We start from the raw sequence: 21744 nt of genomic DNA, 5'->3' as shown, positions 1-21744 counted from the left end.
TGATCTTACTTAAACAAGTTTTAATTATATTACACATGTCTATTTTAAAAGCATTTTAATGTATACTTATAGAATTGCAATAGGCTTTATACGGACTCTCAAAATGAATGTGAGCATCTTTAATTATCTACATCACCATTATGGCCGTTTCACAAGATCAAATATTTATTGAATTCAATCAGTTGCATTCATTGTACATGATTTTCGATATGTACATTGAATTCAATACAAATTGAAGATGTTTATCAACTAAGCTTATTCTTATTAACTTATAAGTATTTTGTTTGTTCAATATATAAAAGTAAAAGATTCTTTATTATTTAAATAATGAGCATCTATAAGCAATAATGTTTTCTAAATATTTACATAAACATAATGGTATATATATTTTCAATACTTTATATCTACGATCACATCAACGGCAGTATTAAGTAATCAATGAGGTAATGAAATATTTTTAAAGGATATTTTCTCCTCTGTAAAATAAATTTGTAATGCAGCCCTCTTAATGTTAGTCTTGTGAGTTATTTCGTCTTCTAATATGCTGCAGCAATATATAAAATTAAGTTTTGTTAGTGTTTTAGTCTTGTGTAATGTTAAAGTGTAATGTAATCAATTCAATTTTTTTTTTGTAAATTCTTATTCATAAAGATACATATCGTAATAAGATAAATAGTAATATTTGTAAATTTTAATTCTTTGAAACAACGTCGATAAGAGGTTCTCCTACCTCTGTTAAACTGTATAATAGTGCATTGTAAAAAATTAGGTAGTCTGACTTAAGTGAGATTGTATTTAGATTGTGTGTAATGCATATGCAATATCTAAGCATATGAATTTATGTTATTATCCTTTTAAAACGTTACATGATGAATTTCGTATACTGTTTAATGTCAAAATTATTTTTCACGGAATATTACATCCAGATAAAGAATAATTACCACATGTTTGAAGAATAATTGTATTCCGATACGTTTAAAGTATTAAAATTTTTAGATACGACTCATACTACAGTTGTAAATGTGAGGTTTCTTGATTCTGAATCCCTGCATCCGCAATTTCCTAGTGAGCCGCCGGTCAGATTGTCATCCTCTCAGATTGTCGAGGAACCAGATACATTTTTCGTAGCTTTATCACGCGCTGCGGCTACAGTTACTTCGGTTGAATAAGCCACTAAATCTCACTGTTAAAAGAGAGAACTTCTAGAGCAGAATATTGGAAATAAACATTTACTGACATGGCCTCTTAAGCGAGCCAAATTCCAGTGACATTCAAATAGTTATATTAGCATCTTCATATTCCATTTTTAAAAAGGCCTTGGACTGATTTATTTAATTCGATAATAAGTGTGTAGTTAACACATGATAGTAAAAAGGATTTGTGGGAATACTAGTGAATTGATAGATGCAGATCTAAACCGATTAGATTATTCATGAATCCCGATAATCCCAGCTTGATACTATACATAACTAAACAAATTTGCGGTGGTAAAGAATTTGAATTAAACATTTACGACAAATCCCGTTGCAAAGCTATATTTTCATTTTAAGAACGGTGAAACAATAATCGGGCCTATATTAGCTGTTCATACACACATTTCAATAAGGAAAAAAAAATAGAAGCATTTCATGGAAGTAAATAATCCAGGAAGGACAAAAAAAAAGATGGGAAGATGCTGTGAAATCAAATATACGGACAATGGAAACGCATAACTTGTACTAACAACAGTAGACGAAACAAGACAGCAAGAACTACTAAAAGAAGGAAAAAACACACTCATGGTAGGTCTTGCCCCTGCCATAGATATCAACTTTGTGGAAGGAGGTGGCCTTGTATTCCAGACGGACCTGGGTTCTTATCTCGGTCCGACCGTCTTGATTTCGGTTTCTTTCTTCTTTTTTTTTTTAATCCTGCTGTGGTTCATTGGCCCCCAAATATCCCTGCTCTGTACCGTTGGGTTACAGCTTCGCTGTCAACGAGCAGTTAAGCCCTTATAATCGGTCCGAGCGTCTCGCCGCCGGGTTGGTCCGGAACCATCCGGCCTCCCCGTCCTCGGGAGATGTGTTTCAGTGTCCGCAGGTCACTAAAGTCATGAAAATATTCCGAAATAATCGGCAATGGTGTTGGAAATCGTGAAACTTTAAATTTCCAACAGCCTGTATTATTTCTGACTTGTAATTTTTTTTTATTCGACACCACACTTCAATTTATAGTCGCACATTGTTCGCTTAAAACATGTGGAAATTATCTTTAAAGGGTTTCTAACTTTAAAAAAAAATTCGGCACGTTTCTGTTTTACTTTGCGCCTATATGTGTTATGGAAAGGTTTTATTTTTTAAAAGTTCTTATGAAGTCCTGAAATTGTTTAATTATGTATCTGTAGACACCCTGTGTTTACGATTTCGTCGCTGTTGATGGGAGTGCGTTACCGCTCCCGCCGGTTATTGATCACCGCGCGTCGCGTCGCGGCGGGGTGTGTTGTGGTGTCGCGCGCCGCCGCGGGGAGGGAGGGGGAACCCCCCCTCTCGCCGAGATGCTGCTCGGTCGTCTGGAGGAGTGGCGCGCATATCGACCCCCGGGGCGGGGCGCCGACCAGTTGCGACCAGTTGCGGCCGGCGGAGTCCTGGCGGCGGCGGGGTGAGTGCGCCCTTCGAGTCTCCCGGTGGCGAAACCTGGCTTTTTATCCCCCCCCCCCCTCCTCCATCGGTGCGTGCGTTCTCATGTCTCCGCTCGGCGATTTCCGGCGGGACGGGTTTCCCCTCACGCCATTCCACAATAGGGCGGTGGGTGATCGCTATTTGCAAGAGATACATCCCGTTGTTACCGTTTTCGGTAACTTTCTTTGCGATTTAGTTGGCTGTTGCTTGTTTTATTCTAAAAAGCGTTGGTTTAGTTTTGCATTTAATTTTTTCAATTTTTTTTTGTAATTAATTTTTTTTTTTTTTTTTAATGGAACTCACACATTGCCCGGGGAATAAGCGGAGAGGTAGCCATTTACCTTTGGTTGGCCTTGGGGCATGAGTGTGGGGAAAAGTTGCTAATCGCACTGTTGCGGCAGTTAAGCAGAAGGGCGGTTGCACCGTGCTTCAGCTGTTCGGTCATAACCACGAGAATATACACTGTAACTTTTTTTTTCTGTACCTTTTTTTTACAAGGAAAATCCCTGGGAATTAAGTTGCCAACGATATCACTTGTGAAACTGCAAGACAGAGCTTTGTTAAATTTGCATATTTGCCTTGCAATTTTGCAAGTGATGTCGTTGGCAACTGGATTTCCAAGAACCATCCTTGTAAAAGTACAAAAAAAAATTGAAGTGTAGAAACGTTAAATAGAGACGAACGAAAAAAAATAAATATTTTTTCAATTTACTGTTATCGTAACATTTTAATTTATTTATACTATTATCAGTGTGTGCGCAAACAGTGGTATCACAATGATTTGTAACTGTGAACGTATTAACCTTAGCTATTCGTCCTTCGCGCACTTCTTGGAAAACATCGAACCATTTTTTCTTGCTGTACTCCACGCTAGTGGCGAACATCTAAACTTGAGTCTGACACTTGTGTGTCGCCAACACGTAAACACTTTTTGAAGCTCGTCGCGCTAGTAAAACTTCCGGAGTCAGCCGGGAGCCCACCAGTTATCTCGCTGAAGGCATTTCAAATTTTTACAGTTAATTAATCCCGTTCCTGTTACCCAGTAAAAAAAAAAAGCATGCAACATTTTTCTCATACTTCGTCTCGCATCATATTGGTTGTTTAGTTGCTTGATTTAACTATTATTTAAGGGCTCTCCCTGTGTATTTGCAGCTATGCTAACTGGCAACTTCCCGGTTGACAGCACACTGCCCCCCTTGCTCCTCCCCGCATTGCCTCCCCCCACCTCGATCCCAGTTCCCGGCACAACTCAACCAGCACAGCACGCGGTGTTCCGGATACATTTCAGAAACGTGACGTTATGCAACTGCAACATTGTGATGTTTCAGCAACTTTTACAGGAAATGTGTCTTGAGACGAAAATATTGTTTAACTTATGCCCGGCTGGTGCCAGACGTTTCGGCATGGTTTGTTGCTGTAAATATCTTCTCTCAACATTAATGGCTTTGCTTGTGAGTTTTCCCTAGTGGCACGTATTGTAGCTATTTTCTTTATTTTTAGAATATTTTTATATGTTAGTAAATGATTAAATTGCTCAAGGGAGCGGTGTATTCGCTTTTAACTCGGTACTCACGCATGCACATACAAAAAACTGAGTTACTCTTTGATTGTGACCATGAACCATCACACTACACCGCTTATGGTTGATTCTATTACTATTTATAAATGGGAAATCTTGTATAACAAATATATGTTTTCACGGTGGAAACAAAACGGATCATTAGACAATTGTGATGTTCAATTGAAATGGGCTCGAACTAGCGATAGCCTTTGTTTGTTGATAATCTATACTTTAATTTGGTCGGACCGGGGAGTGGGGGTTGGTATCCCTGTGAGAGTAATTACGGCCGTGCTTGCCTCTAACCGCGCGGCTCGCGAGCAGTCTTGTCGCTCATGCAGTTCGCCGGGCCGCGACTGCGCGCAGACCTGAGCCTTATCAGCGCGCTCTCGGCTGGTAAGCTTCTCTGAAGCGGAGATAACATTCCCCCGGGAAGGGGATTCCGCCGGCATTTCATTGCGGTTCTGGCCAGACGAGCAGTTTAGCGCGTTATCTCCATTTTACTATGCTGGTGATAACAACTCCCACTCCCCCTCTTTCTTCATAGGCTGGGTTTTTAAACTTCGCACAGAAACGCAAGAGCGCAACGACGCAACACACAGCCGACGCAAGAAAACAACGACCAACCCTATAATTTAAAAATGTAATAAAACGTAGAATAAATATCCTTCATTTGGGCTGCTTTTTCCGTAAACATCTTTAAAAAAAACTTGTGGATTTCTTGATATGTAATTTGATTTTAAAACGCCAATTACTTTCATCGTGCGATAGTTTAATAAGTGAGAACGTGATGTTTGTGATTAAATAATATCGTAACCTTCTATAAACAAAGGAACTTCTGCATTTTTAAAAGGTTTTTGAAGCACTTAACTTTGAATTTAAGGCGGAAACGCTAGTCGAAATGTTGCGCTTCTGCATCTTACGTGCTTTATAGAAGGGTATTTGGAATATTCGTTACCAAACTATTCGGATCTTGGGTTTCTTGCGTACTTTACATACGTGGCCTTAGTCAGAGACAATAAATATATTTTTTTTTGCTATGGTGGCCATCATGTACAATGGAAATTTCTGCTTCATCGCGGTGATTTGAGTGAGCGTTGTTAGTCACTTTGTGCGCTAAGGGACCTTCACTTCCTGGCATTGGCATGGCGACCGTACTTCTTACATCTTTTATATATATATATATATATATATATATATATATATAATTTATGTGATGAAAGTAATGAAAACGTCTTGTAAACGAAACTTTGTATTTTCCAGGTGCGCAAAAGGTAGGAATATATATTTTTTTGATAGCTGTAACTCCAGCCTATTTAACGGCTTCAAAAGTATATATCCGAAGTTCCCCGTGTTTTTCATCTGATATGTTCGTAAAGTTTGTTTGATTACATTCCTAGTTATAGTACTAATATTACAAACTCAGGTTAAAGATATTGCCTTTTCACCTTCTTGCCGTACCGAAAATCAGGCCATGTTATTTTACGCGCACTTCGAAATGATTAGCTGTAGAATTGGTTGTTTGAAGAAGAAAAAATAGTTTAGCTTCGTATTTAGACATAATTTTTGTTATGCCATCAGACAAATTTTCAAAGTCAGTGGTTCGCGGATTCCATCAATTAGAAGAATCTGGGTTGATAATTCACGAGGGCATTCCAATTATATATTAGAAAGATATCTGGTTTTAGCGCAATATAATATTAACCTACAACGAGAGTTTTTTTTTATTAAAAGGTAAAATGTTAGTGGTTGAACATCTATAATTGATGTTGAGACTGTATTTATTTACAGTAGTCGTTGGTTACATATGTTAATATATTTATGGAATATACATTGTTTTATTACATACAAAGATATGTAATCTGTGAAAATTGCCATCTATCGTTTAGCGGGCACTCTTATCCCAGACCCATGTTCTAAGAAATGAAGTGACATAAATAGTGTTAAGTCCATCAAAAACATTAATAAATAAAATCTATAAAAAGTATTAAAGGACTACGGTTCCTGTCTACATTTTGCTATTGACAATCCACGTTGGTAAATCGTAAAACAAATAGTCATTCGTAGCAGCATGCTAATGTTTAATACTAATTATATTTTGGTATTTATTTAAAGACATTGTAATAAAATTTGCCTCTGTAATTTCTGAAGAGCATCTTGATGATATTTGATGGATAAATAAGAGAAGAGATTAATTATAACCAAGAAGATCTCTCCGCACACTTGGCCATGAACGCTTTTGTAATCCTCTTATACAGAATGAGTCTGAATTCTACTGGAAAACGTCGGCTGCAGGTTCCACGTAAAGATTAGTGGAAAACATTTATGATATGGTAGAAAGTGCTTCTCAAGACTGGAATAGTCTTTGAAGTTGAAGCTGAACCTGTTGTTTATATTTGAAAATAATTAAGAAACTAGTTATGTCTAATTGAACAAAGTTCTACAAACACTTGATTTGTCGCTGAAGTAAAAATATTTAATGGAAATAATTTAATGAACACTGTTAATTCCCACAAATGTTTGTGACACGGAGGATTATTGCTGTTTGTAAATGCTGGTTATTAATCTGTATGTCAAAAGTAACTAAATTATGTCTTGCACTACCCGTGAAAAACTGCTATGAAATGTAGCCTGGCAGGTTTGCAACACACTAAACACTCAGTTTGAAACAGCTGCCTAAAATCAGGGACACTGATTGTTAAACGATGTACCCGCAGAAAACATTAAACTTACAATTAAATTTACTCAACTGTAGACGTAACTTAAATCACATAAACGTGAATTATGAACAAACAATACGTGTCATCGAACACCACAAAAGAAAAAAAATAATGTGATCACACATTTATTTGTGAATAAATATCTTAATTAATTTGGCTTCTGGGTTGTATCCATGTCTTTGGCGAATAATTCACCGACGTTTCGGTAGACATTGCAGTCGCCATCATCAGGGAGCAGTTACCTACTCCCAGATGATGGCGACTGCAATGTCGTTCGAAACGTCGGTGAATTATTCGCCAAGGACATGGCTACAACCCAGAAGCCAAGCTACTTCAGACAATGGCCGTGAAAGCCTGCGAACATTATGAAGAAATATATTGTCATAAAATCTAGCATGTTAATTAAAGGATGTTTTACTTTAGGTAACACAGTTCACAAATTTAGCATGTAAAGTTTGTTTAATGCATTCCATTTCTGGACGTCATTACGCCACAAGAAAGGTGACCCCATTTACCGCCGTAACATGTACATGTATCATAGCCTTGACGGGGACTAAGTAGTGGTGTTTACGTTGATGTAAGTGCGGACAGTTTTTTGAAAGTGCTGCCCGACCCAATATTCATATTGTAAGTGCTAAATTTTCTGGACTGTACATCAAAAATGACCTTTTCCTTACTTTGGACATCCAAATTAATAATTAGCTTTTAAAAGCCACATTATTTCTCCGAGCCACATTTGTGGGAAATAAGGGTTTTACACTAAATTACGTATTGCCATTAAATAATTTTACTTCAGCGACAAGATTAAGTGTTTGTAGAACTTTGTTTGGTTGTATATTACTTAGACGCTTGTCGTTTCATCGTAAATATTTATTATTAAAAAAAAAAAAAAGTCCTGTTCAGCTGCACAGTCAAAGGCGTATACCAACCAGTTTTGGGAACCACTAAAAGCACATGTGTCGTTAATATTTTTTTAACTAATTTTCACACGATGAACCTGCATCCGAAGTTTGCCGGTAGAATTCAGACTCACTCTTTGAGGAGAAATTTTTAGGTTTGCTGTGTAAATGCATTGCAACAGTTTGAAAAGCTTATATTTCGGTCGTTCGTTTTTAGCTGAAATTGGCAAGAGAAACATTCTGTCATTGGATGTGGTATGGTTCGTTACGCCAGACCCAATAGTGTTTTCCAAACAATTTTCTTGTTATTTACTACAGCAATAAAAAAAAATAAGCGGTAGTTAAAAAAAAAAACACCGGCAATGAGAGAGGTAGTTTGAGAAACAAAATAAAAAATTGTAGATTCGAGCGTCGGTGTCCATGATTCATTCCATAGGAATATGAAACAGTTGCCGGTTGTGTTCAGGACCGGGGCTGTACCGGGAACTCGCAAACATGGCGGCGGCGACACATCCCCCCCCCCCTTTTCTCCCTGTCTCTAGGAGCGCGGGGGAGGGTGACGACGGGGGAAGCCGTTGGCGCTATCAAAACGACCGATGTCTCTGCGCCCCGGGCAGAGAATTGGGGAGGGATGAAGGGGGGTTCGGGCGGGCGAGTTAGTCCTCGCAGCTCACGGGTCTGGAATGCGCGCGGGAGTGTTGTTGGCCCGCCCCACGCCGAGTTGTCCCGTCCCGCGTGCCCCATCTGTTATTAACAGCCATGGAGAGCCTCCCCTCCTCCTCCTCCTCCTTTCTCCCAACCGGGCAGGGGGTCGCAAAACCCCCCATTCTCCATTTGCACACTGCGCGCGGCGCGGCGCAGATAAATCAATTAACCCTCTGCGTGGCGCGATGCTGCTGGCGGCTGCCTCGGCCAGCCGACAGCTCTGACGTTTTTTTCGCAGTTTCGTGATAAAAAAAAAGAGGTGGAGATAATGAACCCGTCCTTGGATCCATAGAATTTTACGTCATCGGCGTTTGTGAATTATTTATTATTAAAACAATATAAAGCCGCGGGGGAGTTGAGTTACCCTTTTTCTTCTTTCGGAGGTGGTAAAAAAAAAACTTTATTGTAAAATTAATTTTCATTGCAGGGTGTCCTCATTCTAGAAGGTCAGGGAAGCTAGAATTGGTAAGGTAAAGTCAGGGAATTCACTTGAAATCCTGGATAAGTCATGAAAATTTCTCAGAGGAAAATCTCATACTCCAGTCTGCCATCAACCAGACTGTGAAAGTTTTTTTTTTCCAGATACTGTTTTAGTGCATAGTTATACACACTTGGTGGAGCTGGATTTTCTTTATTTATTTTTTCCAGAAGATTGTAAAATAGGTGAAAAATTAAAAAAATTGTTAGAGAATTTTGAAATTTCGGTTTGGGAAATGTTAGGGAAAATTAATTTAACATTGATGTGTGGGCATCCTGTATTGATTCTAGGGTACTGATCCTAGGTTGTCGAACAATTTTTCGTCACTTGTCTCAAACTTTTTTTTGTCAAAAGTTTGCACTGGGTAAACGTTTTGAGCATCGAGTGGGCGGAACAAAATCCTTGCTGCAATCGACATAAGAAAGCCAAGCGGGATGTTTTAATTCTGAGCCATTCATATTTCACACCCCAACGAGAATATTCACACATATTTAACTGACTTTATTTTTTTTATTTTTTCAAGCTGTTTGTATTTGTTAAACTTTTTGTGTATTATTTTCTCGCCTGTTTTATTTTTCGAGTGCATGCAAAGTTTTAACAAAGTGCAAATTACGTTATTAAAAACATCCGCAACTAGTCAGCTAATACCTACATGTACATTTTATCTTCAGAATGAATTTCACATGTTTAGTTTATTTCTTGCTTACACGAAGGATTGTGATTGGCCACGCATAGAATCGTGCACTAGAAAGTTTAAAGTTCGCCAAATTTTTATAAAACACTAAAATAACTATGCGTTGGCAATGGTTATTGTTATTTTTGAATGGTTGTTGTTGTAACAGTCTTAAAACTTTGCAAGACATCTGTAAAGGCATCTAGCTGAGGTGGATACGAAATCATCGAAATAGCAGACCATACATTTATTTGCGCATGCGTATCTGCGCCACTTTGCTTCCCAGAGCACGAATTAAGGCACATCAACATTCCTGCTTTGTTTTCGCCCCTTTTTTATGGTGCATTGTGTGCTTTCTCATGCGTAGATGATGGTTTGAGCCGCTACTTTGAAGGCCTGCTGACAGATAGCTGTCTCGTTGTAGATGATAAACAAGCAGTTGTTCAAACCACGTAATCGAAGGGCAGCTTTTAGGCTGAATTTGAGACACCTTTCAGCTTATTATTTAGTATTTACATGATGCATTTGTTTAATTTTTAGATAGTATTGGTTAAGTGACGTAATGGTCAATTTTTTTTGCTTATTGATCTTCAAACAGCAATTTTAAATATTTTGGGGATTTCCCCCTGAACATAAAGTGGATTACTGAAGAAATGCTGTTTGCTACTTCACAACATTATTTAATTCGTATCATATGAACTATGAAATTTTGGGAATTTTGACTGACGCCATAATAAAGTATTTTTACATTTTATATACAAATAATTTGTTGTTTGTGTTTATTTATATTCCAAAAGTTAACGTTTAAACCATAATATAGTTAATTACTCATAGTTGGATAGATTAAAGTCTTGTTTATTTTTAACATAGCCAACAATATTAGCCAGATCAAGCCCGACTTATTAAAAGTATTAATGCATGTAGACATTTAATATATACGTCGGAAATTGGCAAAATAGTGGTCTTTCGGTGTCTCGTTTTACCTTGAAATGTTCGTGGCTCCGCGTGTTCGAATCGACAGGGTTGCTTTATTGAAATGAATTGATGAGCTCTGGTATTCCCCCTCCTGTTCGCATAGGAATGTTTGTTTTCGAACTTCTCTTTGGTTAACCAACACAAATTTTATTACTTTTTTTTTTTGGCAAGGGGGGGGGGGAGAAACAGGAGGGGAGGGGGAGATATTTGTGCCGGTTTCCGATCGCCCATGTCCGTAATAAATGACGGGCGGGTCGGTAATTTACTCTGCAAGCGTCAACGTCACTCCTTGCCCCCTGCCATCCTTCCACCTTCTCTTCGCTCGGGCATCGCCGTGTGACGTCACTGGGACGGGGAAGGAGGACGGAGAAGGGGAGGGTTGGCGAGATGTCGGAGTGTGGAGAGACAATGCCCTCTTCTCTCTCGCGGGTCCTCTGCGGGCGAACGTTGATGTACGCCCTGCCGAGGTGGTCTCCAGGGGGACTGCCGTGTTGGTTCCTAGTTGCAGGACCGTGTTCGGCGACCTTCGGGAGGAATGTCCCCCCTATCCTCTTTCACGCCGCATGTCTCTCCGTGCTATATTTGTAACAGTCCCCCAGCACACGAGGGCGAGCACGCCGGACGTGTCGATGCGAAGCCAGGATGTGTTACACTGGTGACGAAATTCCGCGTCGCTGCCTTGTTTGCAAACTTTCCCTACTACGCGTAGCATGCGTAATCACAACTTCAGCTAGTTGAAAAGGAGGCCATTTTGTTAGATTTTGTATCGAATTTTTTGTTCACAGATTTGCCCTTTTCTGAAATATCTATATAACTTACAGGCTTCATTGTGATCTTATGTTTGAACAGTGTGTAGATAAGTCATGATGAGGTTTTTTTTTCTATATCTTAGCTCTCGGTATATGGCATTTTGTGGGAGTAGTTTCGTCACAACCACCATCTGATGGCGTGAACCAAGGTTCACAAAGACAAAGGGAAACTGTATTGTATTTATTAACAGTTTAAATTAATTTTAACCAGATGGACAGTATTTTAATAAGATTTATTTTTCGGTAATCAGGCCTAAAACTGGAGTTTCATATTTTTCCAAGTCTTTTTTTCGCTTTTATCGGAGCAGTTTCATTACATAATTAAATATTTCGCTGTGCAAGAATGACGTAGCTGCTCCGGTAGTGAATTCTATCGGTGTAGCGGAAACTCCGTGTGATTCGCGTCCAGAAATGTAGTTAAAAACACAATTCGCATGTGTTTGTTTATCACGCTCGGCATTATTTCAAAGAATTTTACGTTAAATTTCGTGTCCCTAGTTTCGTATTAAAAGTTTATTTACAACATGAGGACACGTTAATTTGCTCGTTACCGAGGTTAGATGTTACGCATCATTGGTGAGTACTGAAAGACTAGCTCACAATTTTTTTTCTTTGCTGTTCTTTACCATAGCACACGTTCTCACCGCCTGTTGTGTATCGTTGAGGCATGTCTTAAATAGATAAATAAATATTTCGAAATTAAGTTGTTCGTCAATTCTGAGTACTGTTTTTCTAACACCTGTTCACCGACACGCCGTTTCTCCGTGTTACCTGTAAATTTTTGTTGTTCGTTACTTCTGAGTACTGTTTTTCTTACACCTGTTCACCAACACGCCGTTTCTCCGTGTTACCTGTAAATTTTTTGTTTGTTAGTTTCTTCTGAGTGCTGTTTTTCCTACACCTGTTCACCGACGCACCGTTTCTCCGTGTTACCTGTGAATTTATAGCTCGCTATTATTTGGCGAGGCAGTGTCGCTAGGACAATGTCAGTCCTCGTATAGTTTTGTTGGGACGGGTGTTTTATTTCAGACATTGTGCTCCCCTCGTTGGGTATGGAAATTTATACACGCGTCCCCTTGTCCTGCTACACCCCCCCCCCCCCTTCCCCACAAACACTATTTTTTTTTTCCCCCTTTACATCCCACCAACCTTTCATTCCCATCTCGCCTTTCTTCCCGCATTCCTTTATGTGCTCCTGAGGATGCAAATCCGTATCCTTGTCTTCTTTTGTGCCACCGCCCTTTCCCTCTTCGCGTGCTGCGGGCTCTCGGGAGAATCTGCCAGTCCCGTCTCGAGGTGTATGTGTGTGTGTTTAGGTGTGTGTGTGCGCGCGCGTATGTGTGGAAGAGAAGGGGGGGGGGGGGCAGTTGTTGTTAGGATGTAACTCTTGGAGGAGATTTGCAAAGTGAAATGATGCCAAAGAAAACACTGTGAAAAGCTGTAGCGTATGCTTAAAGCTGGTGTGTATGATCCTGGTGATCCGAGAAGGTTCGTGAGTTCAAGGTTGTCGGTGAATTAAGTTCAGTTTTGAAATATAGATTATATATATTTGTTTCTCTTATTTATTGTTTATGTTATTTCAGGATTATTAGTAAAATAACTCTTATACATATTTATATATAAACATATAGCTGACTTAAGAATGCACTAATGACACCGTGAAAGTTACTTCATACCAGTGAAATATGAAATATTTCAACCTTTGGCTGGTTGTAGGACATACTAGCTGATATTTGCCTATTTCTTTAATATTTTAGCATGTAGTTAATTCAGTTAAGTTATTTTTATAACTTAATTGGCATAATTCAGCTTTATTGTTAGCTGCATTAAAGTGCGGAATATTTCCCTCTAATTTGAAGTGTCAAAGTCTGTGAACTCCATCCCAACTCTACTTTTAGGAACTTAAAGCTGGGTAATGGGAATGGTATACTACTTATTTACACGCTGTAGTGTATTTAAACTTTCGTAGTGCAATCTTAATCAAATTTACCAGTCTTCTTACTCAGCATACTTGATGAAAAAATAGAATACATGAGTGTAGTTGAATTACCTATGTTTCGCAATCCCAGATTCCATAAATGACATAATTTGGGCTGAAATACACGATAAACAACAAGATATTGGACTTTACAACATTGTAATGAAAAACATGATCCATATCTCTTGTGGACCTGAACCCGACATCACAGTGTATAAAAGAAAACCTGTGTGCCAAAAAATACCCCAGGAGATTTATATCTGAGACGCAAACTGGTGATGATGGTTACCCAACCTACAGATATAGAGCTCCAGATAGCCGGGAGTTATATAGGTAGGTGTATTGCATGTGAGGGAAACTTAAATGAATGTAGAACATGTGTGGGTTGTCCCTTATAATCCAGTTTTATTTCGACTTTTCAACGCTTACATTAACGTGGAACTTAGCCGTCAGTCAAAGCTATAAAATATATATTCATAAAGATTCTGATCAAACCACATTCACTTTGCACAATAATAACGATGAGGTAGAAACACATCTTTAATGGTCGCCATGTTAGCGCTTCTGAAGCTATTTGGAGAATTTTACACCGTTTCCTGTTCATCAGGGGCGTAGCCCGGGGGGGGGGGGGTAGGGGGTCTAACCCCCCCCCCTTATCCCCCATTTTTTCTTATCTGAAAGCAGGTTAGCTAAAAGCCTGGGTGTCTTACTGCTATCACCGGCCACTGCACTGGAGGGGAAGAATAAGCGAGCCCTACCGATTCTCCTTCCCTTGCCCTACCCCTGTCACGAGCAGAAGCTATAATGTTGTGACGCCGTGACGGGTCCCAAGTTTTCAAATATCTTACACCTACTGTATTTAACAAGCGCGGTAATTATAAGCAGGTGGTGACTGAGTAACTCTTCAAGCTAAAGCTAATTGTTTCCAGGAATAGGCCAATTCTGCCGAAACCCAACCATTTTTATTCTTTTTTTTTTAATTATCGAGCTTCGAGCATGATTTATGATTTTGAGTGGACATGTACAAGGCACTTGGATTGATAAAAATATATTTAATTAATTTCTTACTTCATCACTCGAACAATTTTTTTATTAAAAAAATTAATAATATTTTTACCATTACCTACAATATTTAAAGTTAAGTACCGAAAACTGCTCAAATAGCACACCTATTTTACACCTTAAAATCCAAATTTTTTCCGGGGGGGGAGGACCCCCCCCCACCACCACCACCACCCCCCGCTTTAATAGGGGGGGACGGGACCCATGCTTCTTAACCCCCCCCCCCTCCCAAATACACAAATCCTGGCTACGCTACTGCTGTTCATGAACACTTCCCCAGCAGTCGTTCATTCAGCGGTCCTTTTTTGCAAAGAAGGGACAAAGGATTGATTGTAATGATGGAAAACCTTGGAGATGGCGTCGATGGAACCGCGTGTTCGGGGGAAGAATGGCGCGCTGTTGTCGGGAGTGTTTATCGGGGAGCCGGCGGGGGCCCGATAAGGCCTGGGGCCGGCGGCGCTCGGCGGGCCACGGGGCCAGTGGCGCGGCGACCAGCATGCCGCGATGCAGTGCGTGCGCGTGCTCTGCGATGACGAGTGCCTGGGAGGTCGCCGCCCTCGGCGGAGCGCTGGTCGGCGTGGAGGCGCGCTGGCGGCCGCTGGAGGCAGGGAGTCAGTGTGCTGTGTGCTCATCCTCCGCCTTCCTTCCGCCATCCTTCGAGCTGTCGTGGAGGAACCAGTGGCGTAGCCGGGATTTGTGTATGGGGGGGGGGGGTGTTGAGAAGCATGCCCCCCCCCCTCCCCGTATTAAAGCGGGTGGTCCGGGGGGGGTCCTCCCCCCGGGAAAATTTGGATTTTTAAGGTGTAAAATAGTGCTATTTTAGCAGTTTTCGGTACTTAAATTTTAAATATTGTAATGGTAAAATTTTTTTTATTAAATTTTAATATGAAATTTGTTTGAGTGATGAATAAGAAATTTAATTGAAGATTTTGGTGCTAAGGGGGGGGGGGTTGAACCCCTGAACCCCCCCCCCCCCGCCCACCCCCCCTGGCTACGCCCCTGGGAGAAACACACACACACACAGAAAACAAACTAGCCAAATCAAGCCGATGTCAAAAGTTAAATGAATAGACAGCAGATATAATTCCGTGGAAGTATTTAGAAAAAAAATATATATATATATATATCACGGCACAGTCAGTCGGGAAGCCTACAACTCACGTAGTTTCGGTTCCCTACCACGTTCGCGCAACTTCGGATTTCTCTCAAAAATTGCAATTTAAAAAAAAATCGAATGGTTAGGTTACGTTAAGTCAGTCACAACATGCTTGTTTTCATAGATTTAGCTGCTGAAGTGGCGTTAATACCAAAACGCAAAACTTCGGAAATCTTCGGAAATTCTTGCAGGGAACCGAAACTACGTGAGTTGTAGGCTTCCCCAGTCAGTCAGCTGACGACGAAGACGACGAGACAGTTGCAACGGGAAAACGGGAACAGTAAAAAAAAAAATCATGTGACACCACTTTGGACAACACAGAGATAAACAGACGAAACCAACTATGATAACTCTGCTTTGTCCATATTATCTGTTTTTGAATCATCGTTACGTTCGTCTTTCGCTGTGTTCTCTGGTTTCATTTCTGTCCCTTTTTACAACTGTCTCGTCGTTGTCTCAGCTGACTTGTGTTTTTTTTATGGCTAAATTCCTAGTGTGTACTGTATTAGTTTTAAATTTGACGACTGATATTCGCTTGTTTTTCTTTGTGTTTTGTCTCTTCATCTTCCGTGTCCATTTTTTTGTGATTTCTCTGTGGCATGCAGTGAAATCCAGCAATGGCGTATGTCCATAAAAAAATGTTTAAAACCCCAGTTTGTTATTTCATTTGTAGTTCACAAATCGTTCCGTGCAAAATTCACTTGGTCAGGTGTAAATTTCCACGTTAGTTACTTTTTTTATGTACTCACTTTTCCACGGAGGTTTTTTTTTTTTTTTTTTTTTTTACTTTCTTGACTACTGATAGTGATATAATATTATTTATAACTCTGCATCAGAATCCGACCAGGCGCTCAGCCAACATGTTGGACGTGGAACAAATAAGATGGTTCCTAGATTTAAAAATAAAAAAAATCACAGTGTATAGTTTTCAACTGTGACACTTGGCTACTATCCTATAATAAACGCGGTCAAGTGTACGACGCGGTGTTTTCTCCGCGCCGCCCTGCGCCACGCAGATCGGCGCGCGTGTGGTCCCGAGGCCCGAGACAGTCGATGACTGCGCGTGCGCCAACACGCGTCTTTCGCGCGTGCGTAGTCACGATCAGAGACCCGGAAATTTCGCAGATTCATTTTAAGTCAGGCTAAAACTCAAAAAACTCTAACGTTTTTTGTATAAATAGTGCTAAAAAAAATGTTTCGTTCACCGTGTAAACTCTCTGCTTGGTTATTCGCGCCGAACCCCATAATTCTTAGCAATTGCCGGTCCACTTACCACGACTACGTGACATTTTTTTTTTTCCTTATAAAACTTTCAGCTCTTTCCATGAACTCGACACGTTTTCGATCCCCGTCTATCTCTTGAACAAGAAGAGATGGGAGATATATATCTTTTCCATGTAACTTAAGAAAACGTCTTGCAGAAATCGCGTGACCTACATATATTTTCCATGTAACTTAAGAAAACGTCTTGCAGAAATCGCGTGACCTACTTACCCCGCTTCTTGTCTCCTCGTCTATAATCCTAACGTGCTCGCGTTCGACCCGTCGACGCTTCCTTGCGCGTCACTTCAACTTCTCGCCACTTCTACTTCTCGCGTATATTGGCAGTCCCTGGCGAAATATTCAAATTCAACGGAAGCACACTGCAGCGACGATTGTGATAAATTTAACTTATTTCGCGGGATTCGTGGTTGCCAACTGTCGGAAGTTCTCGGAAACATTCCCCCCCCCCCCACTGTGTTGCATTCCGGCTAATCCAAACAGTTTGGAATCGTGATCGAATAGTCATTCACGCTGACTGCTGTACCTTCCATATTGGGTTGTTGCGTTTTCACGTCATTACTTATCGTTTTATTGCAATTTTTACCTTCGTCACACTATATAAGCATTCAAGATAATTTTTGCCAGATATGTAATGTATGTCACACAAATATTCATAATTAAAATCTTTGCCTGACTTGATTGTGTTGTTGTTGCTCTCTGAAAGTTAATTTCCTGGCTTTTCCACAATTGTTAAGGGGCACGCCTAGTCAGGGGCGTATCTGTGTCGGTGAGGCGGGATGATAAGCGCGACGCTCGCTGGTGCTTCTAGCGCGGTGTCGCCTCTAAGCGCAAGGCTCTGAACTGGCGAGCAGTCTTCTCGTCGTGCTGAAAACTAAATACGGAAACAGGATTACTCATCCGTCCTCAGCTTATCCTTAAATGCTTTTCGTAAGTTTCAGAAACTCTGCACGCCGTGTATGTTCCCAGGTAGGCGGGGCCTTGGTGCGTACAATGTTATTTCTGTAGTCCACTGTGAATTATTTCTTGATAAATATTTGGAATTAGCATGAAACCAAACATCGAGGGTTTGTGGTGAGGCAGAACCTGTTACAACTGACAGTGAATTATGGAAGGTAATTCCCTATTGTAACGCCTACTTAGCCGTAGTAAACCCCGAGCGAAAACTTCAAAATGAGCTGGAGTTGTTAAATGTTTGCATGCACATTTTGTGGCCATTTTTTTCATCTCTCGGGCTACGAAAGTTAGATAAGATAAGTTAGAGAAGTAAGTTCTCTTCGCCCCAAGTCACGGCTGTATAAGCTGGTTCGGCTTTATTTAGCGCAGCGCAGTTTTGATTTCAAACTGGCTTGAATGTGTGTGTCGATGCCAGAGAAGCGATTTGAGCCAGGCCGGGTGTTATCAGTTTTCATTTGATCTTGGGTGGTGGGTTAGGCAGGGATAAGCAGATTTTTATTTTTTTTTTTTTTTGCGCGAACGGACGATGACGCGCCGCAGATAACCTGCGCGCTGCTCCCCCTTTTTTTCTTCTTATTTTCTCCCCACGCGCGATAACGCTCGCCTATCGCAGTCGCAGATAGTGATCTCTCTACCCGCACGGCGTCTGCCGGCTCGTCCGTAACGCGACAAGTCACGGGAAGAATCGTACCACACAAATAAATGGTTTCCAAATCGATTGTTTGGGGAGAGATCGTAGTACCATTGAATAAATAAATTATATATATATATATAATGCGTAATATATATGCAATGGTAGTACGCACTCAAAATCTGAAAACTTTTTTCTTCTGTGATGAATGTCTTTTTTTACAAAAAAAATTATTATTTTTTCTTCTGAAACATCGGCCATTTGAGAAGTCAGTTAATTCTCGCGTTATCAGTTATCCAAATCCAAGTACATACTCGGTTTCTGCCATCTTACAGATAACTGGTATGATTATATTAAAAATAAGATGGGAAAACAGATAACAGAATTAAATTTAACTTCAATTTTATCTTACTTAAGTTTATCATGAATGCACTTTTAAAATTTTTAATCTTTTAAGAATTTTTTTTTTTTTTTTTTTTTGCTTTCGTTCAAACGCAAATGCTTGTGCACCGAGCTACAAAATCAAAACTGTAGGTGAAAACAGTTTTAAGGAATAATGCTCTGAAGTAATTACCTACTCTTACGAAACGAAACTAAAAAAATATATATCGATGCAGTGAAGGGGCGTTTCTTAAATAGCATTCTAAACGTCTGTCACATTTCTTGTAGTTTTCAAGTGAAATAAATACTTTCTGCTAACGCTCTCTTGCAAAGTTGAGTCTCGCATTCGGAAGGACCTGGGTTCGAATCCTCTTATTTCCCACCTACCCGGGCACGCATACGGTGTGCAGAGCTACAGAAGAAACCACGCGTTTTGAAAACTGCTCAAAGATATCCGAACTGTGTCTGTTTACGAAAATCATTTAAGAATACGCTGATAGTGAATAAGTAGTTTTGTTTACGGATTTCGTTTTTTTCTGAAGAGTAAAAACTACTGGAACACTTGTTTTTAGAATAATATTTAGGCTTAAAACACCAGGCACAGTTTCTTGAAAGCACTCGAGGGACTTGCATTACACCATCTTCATTTATCCGCCATATAATGTTATGGTTTCCGCTCAGATTGCATAGTTGCCCTTCGCACGACGAGAATACTGCGCCCCTGTCCAGAGCCTTGCGCTTAGAGGCGATAACCGCGCTAGAATCACCAGCGAGAGTCGCACTTATCCTTCCGCTTCACTAACACACACACTCCTGTCTATGCGGCATAACCGATTCCTCTGACCTATATGGCCATTTATAATGGCATCGTTGTCGAGCCGTAAAAAAAAAAGAAGCATCTAATAAACATTTGCAACTTTGCCTCCTTTCAGAATGATAAGTCCACACGTGCGTACGTAACTAGGTAATAACATATGCGGGAGAGGGGTTGGATAAGTGTACGTTGTTATCTACCCGATATTGGTTGTTGCATAAGTTCGTGAAAACTTAGTGTTAAAACGTTTTCCAGAGGGTAACGCTTTACGCGCTGTGTTTGCTGCCAACAAAATTAAATCTGCTACTCGCGAGTTGAATGACAAGACTTTGCATCATTATTTTGTTTCACAACCGGTTTAAAACACTTATTGATCGTTGCCAGTGAAAATTGTGCTGTGGTAATTTTAAATGGTTGCTTTAGAACCCCGTTTCAAATAAACGTTCATCTACGTAACTACGCCAGTAAGACCTCTAACGATGCGTAAATCACACTGTGAAATTACGGAAAAATAGTTGTAAGGAGTTATTTAGATACTTATGTAAAAAAAATAATGGAAATATTTTTTTTTGCAGTTTGGGAAATAGATTTTTTCAAAAAATTAATTTTTTGGATTTTAACTCTAATAAAAAAATTATCTGTCCGGGTCTTTTTTTTACCCAAAGGTCTAGTTACGGTAAGAAGTGAGAAGTTAGTATCCTTGCATAATGTAAATCCGAGTAGTATCTGTTACCTTATCATGTTGATAACCTGTATGTTCGTCTATTTCTGGTGATTTGTGCCACAGTTTGTGATCCTTCTAGGTATAGATTGAATTGGCAAGAACATACAATTGCTACAGGAACGAACATTTTCGGGTTTCACCGGCAGAGAATGCTTCGTGTAGATTCATATTTTGTCCTTTACTCCCGAAGTTATATTAAATATGGGATACGTGTAGATTCAAATTTTGTCCTTTACTCCCGAAGTTATATTAAATATGGGATATTCCATATTTAAAAAATTCTGAGTAAACCATTTTTTTATTTGTTTATTATTATTATTATTATTATTATTATTATTATTATTATTATTATTAAAGTTTGGCTTCCGTATAAATTTTCAGTACATTTTCCGTACAATTTTCTTGAGAATTCTATCTGTTCAGTCAGTGCGTGATTGCTATTTTAAGTATATTTCGAAGAAAAACTATTATAGTCGTAACAATGGTAGTGATTTCCGCTAAAATGTTTACATAGTTTTCAATTTCATGGTCCATAGAGCCCAAAATCAACTTGATCTAAAAATTTATGTGTGTGTGTGTGTGTGTGTGTGTATATATATATATATATATCGCTTTTAATGGGTTCTATGTATAACTTGTCACAATCTTTTGCAAATATCTTCCAAACTGATTTATTATATCATATATGAAAAATCTCGATCGAGTTCGTTAGTGGGCAAAATTGTAACAAAGGTATATAAATGGGGAAAGTTATTTTAAAAACAGAAAAATCGCTACATCTTTCTTTGTATGACAAATAAACGCATCCGTATGAAGTAATATAAGACCAAAAACTTTGGTACGACAAAACATAAGTACAAGGAGTGGAAAAACAACAGGAGTTGAAGGACAAAAAAAAAATCGTAACTTCCTTTTTACGTACACTATCAGATATTTAAAGTTTATTGTTAACCTTCTAAATATTATCTAAAAAATTTGTTTAAACAAATTTTACTACTAAGGAAGGAAAAAACATAAGTTGAACAAAAAATAAATAAAATCTCCCTAGTAGACACACTATCAAAAATCCAAACAAATATTGATATAACCAACTATCGCTGAAAAGATATAGAAAAAAGGGTTTGAAATATAAAGAAAACCAATAACTTTCTCACTATGTACACCTATCAAATCCGTTCAAACTTAACTGTAAACATTCTCAAACATTTGGTCCGAAACAAGTTTAGTTTTTATTCGACGATTTATTATTGCAAGGGGTGAAACATATTGCATGAAGGACAAAAGAA

General features: G+C 39.4%; 1 protein-coding gene across 12 annotated transcripts in view; it reads left to right on the top strand.

Annotated features, from left to right (window-relative positions):
• LOC134533970 (atypical protein kinase C) overlaps window positions 1–21744 on the top strand; it is a 391849-nt gene that overhangs the window by 263630 nt on the left and 106475 nt on the right. Inside the window, exon 1 of one of the 12 annotated variants that reach the window (XM_063371827.1) lies at window positions 2460–2637. The exons of the other annotated variants lie outside the window; for them this stretch is intronic. The gene's annotated coding sequence lies outside the window, so the exon portion shown is untranslated. Of the gene's footprint in view, window positions 1–2459; window positions 2638–21744 lie in introns of those variants that run through there. 12 annotated transcript variants of the gene reach the window in all.

Source organism: Bacillus rossius, chromosome 7 (assembly GCF_032445375.1).
Source record: "Bacillus rossius redtenbacheri isolate Brsri chromosome 7, Brsri_v3, whole genome shotgun sequence".
NCBI classification, from domain to species: Eukaryota; Metazoa; Arthropoda; class Insecta; order Phasmatodea; family Bacillidae; genus Bacillus; species Bacillus rossius.
This window is presented reverse-complemented; position numbering and strand designations above follow the sequence as displayed.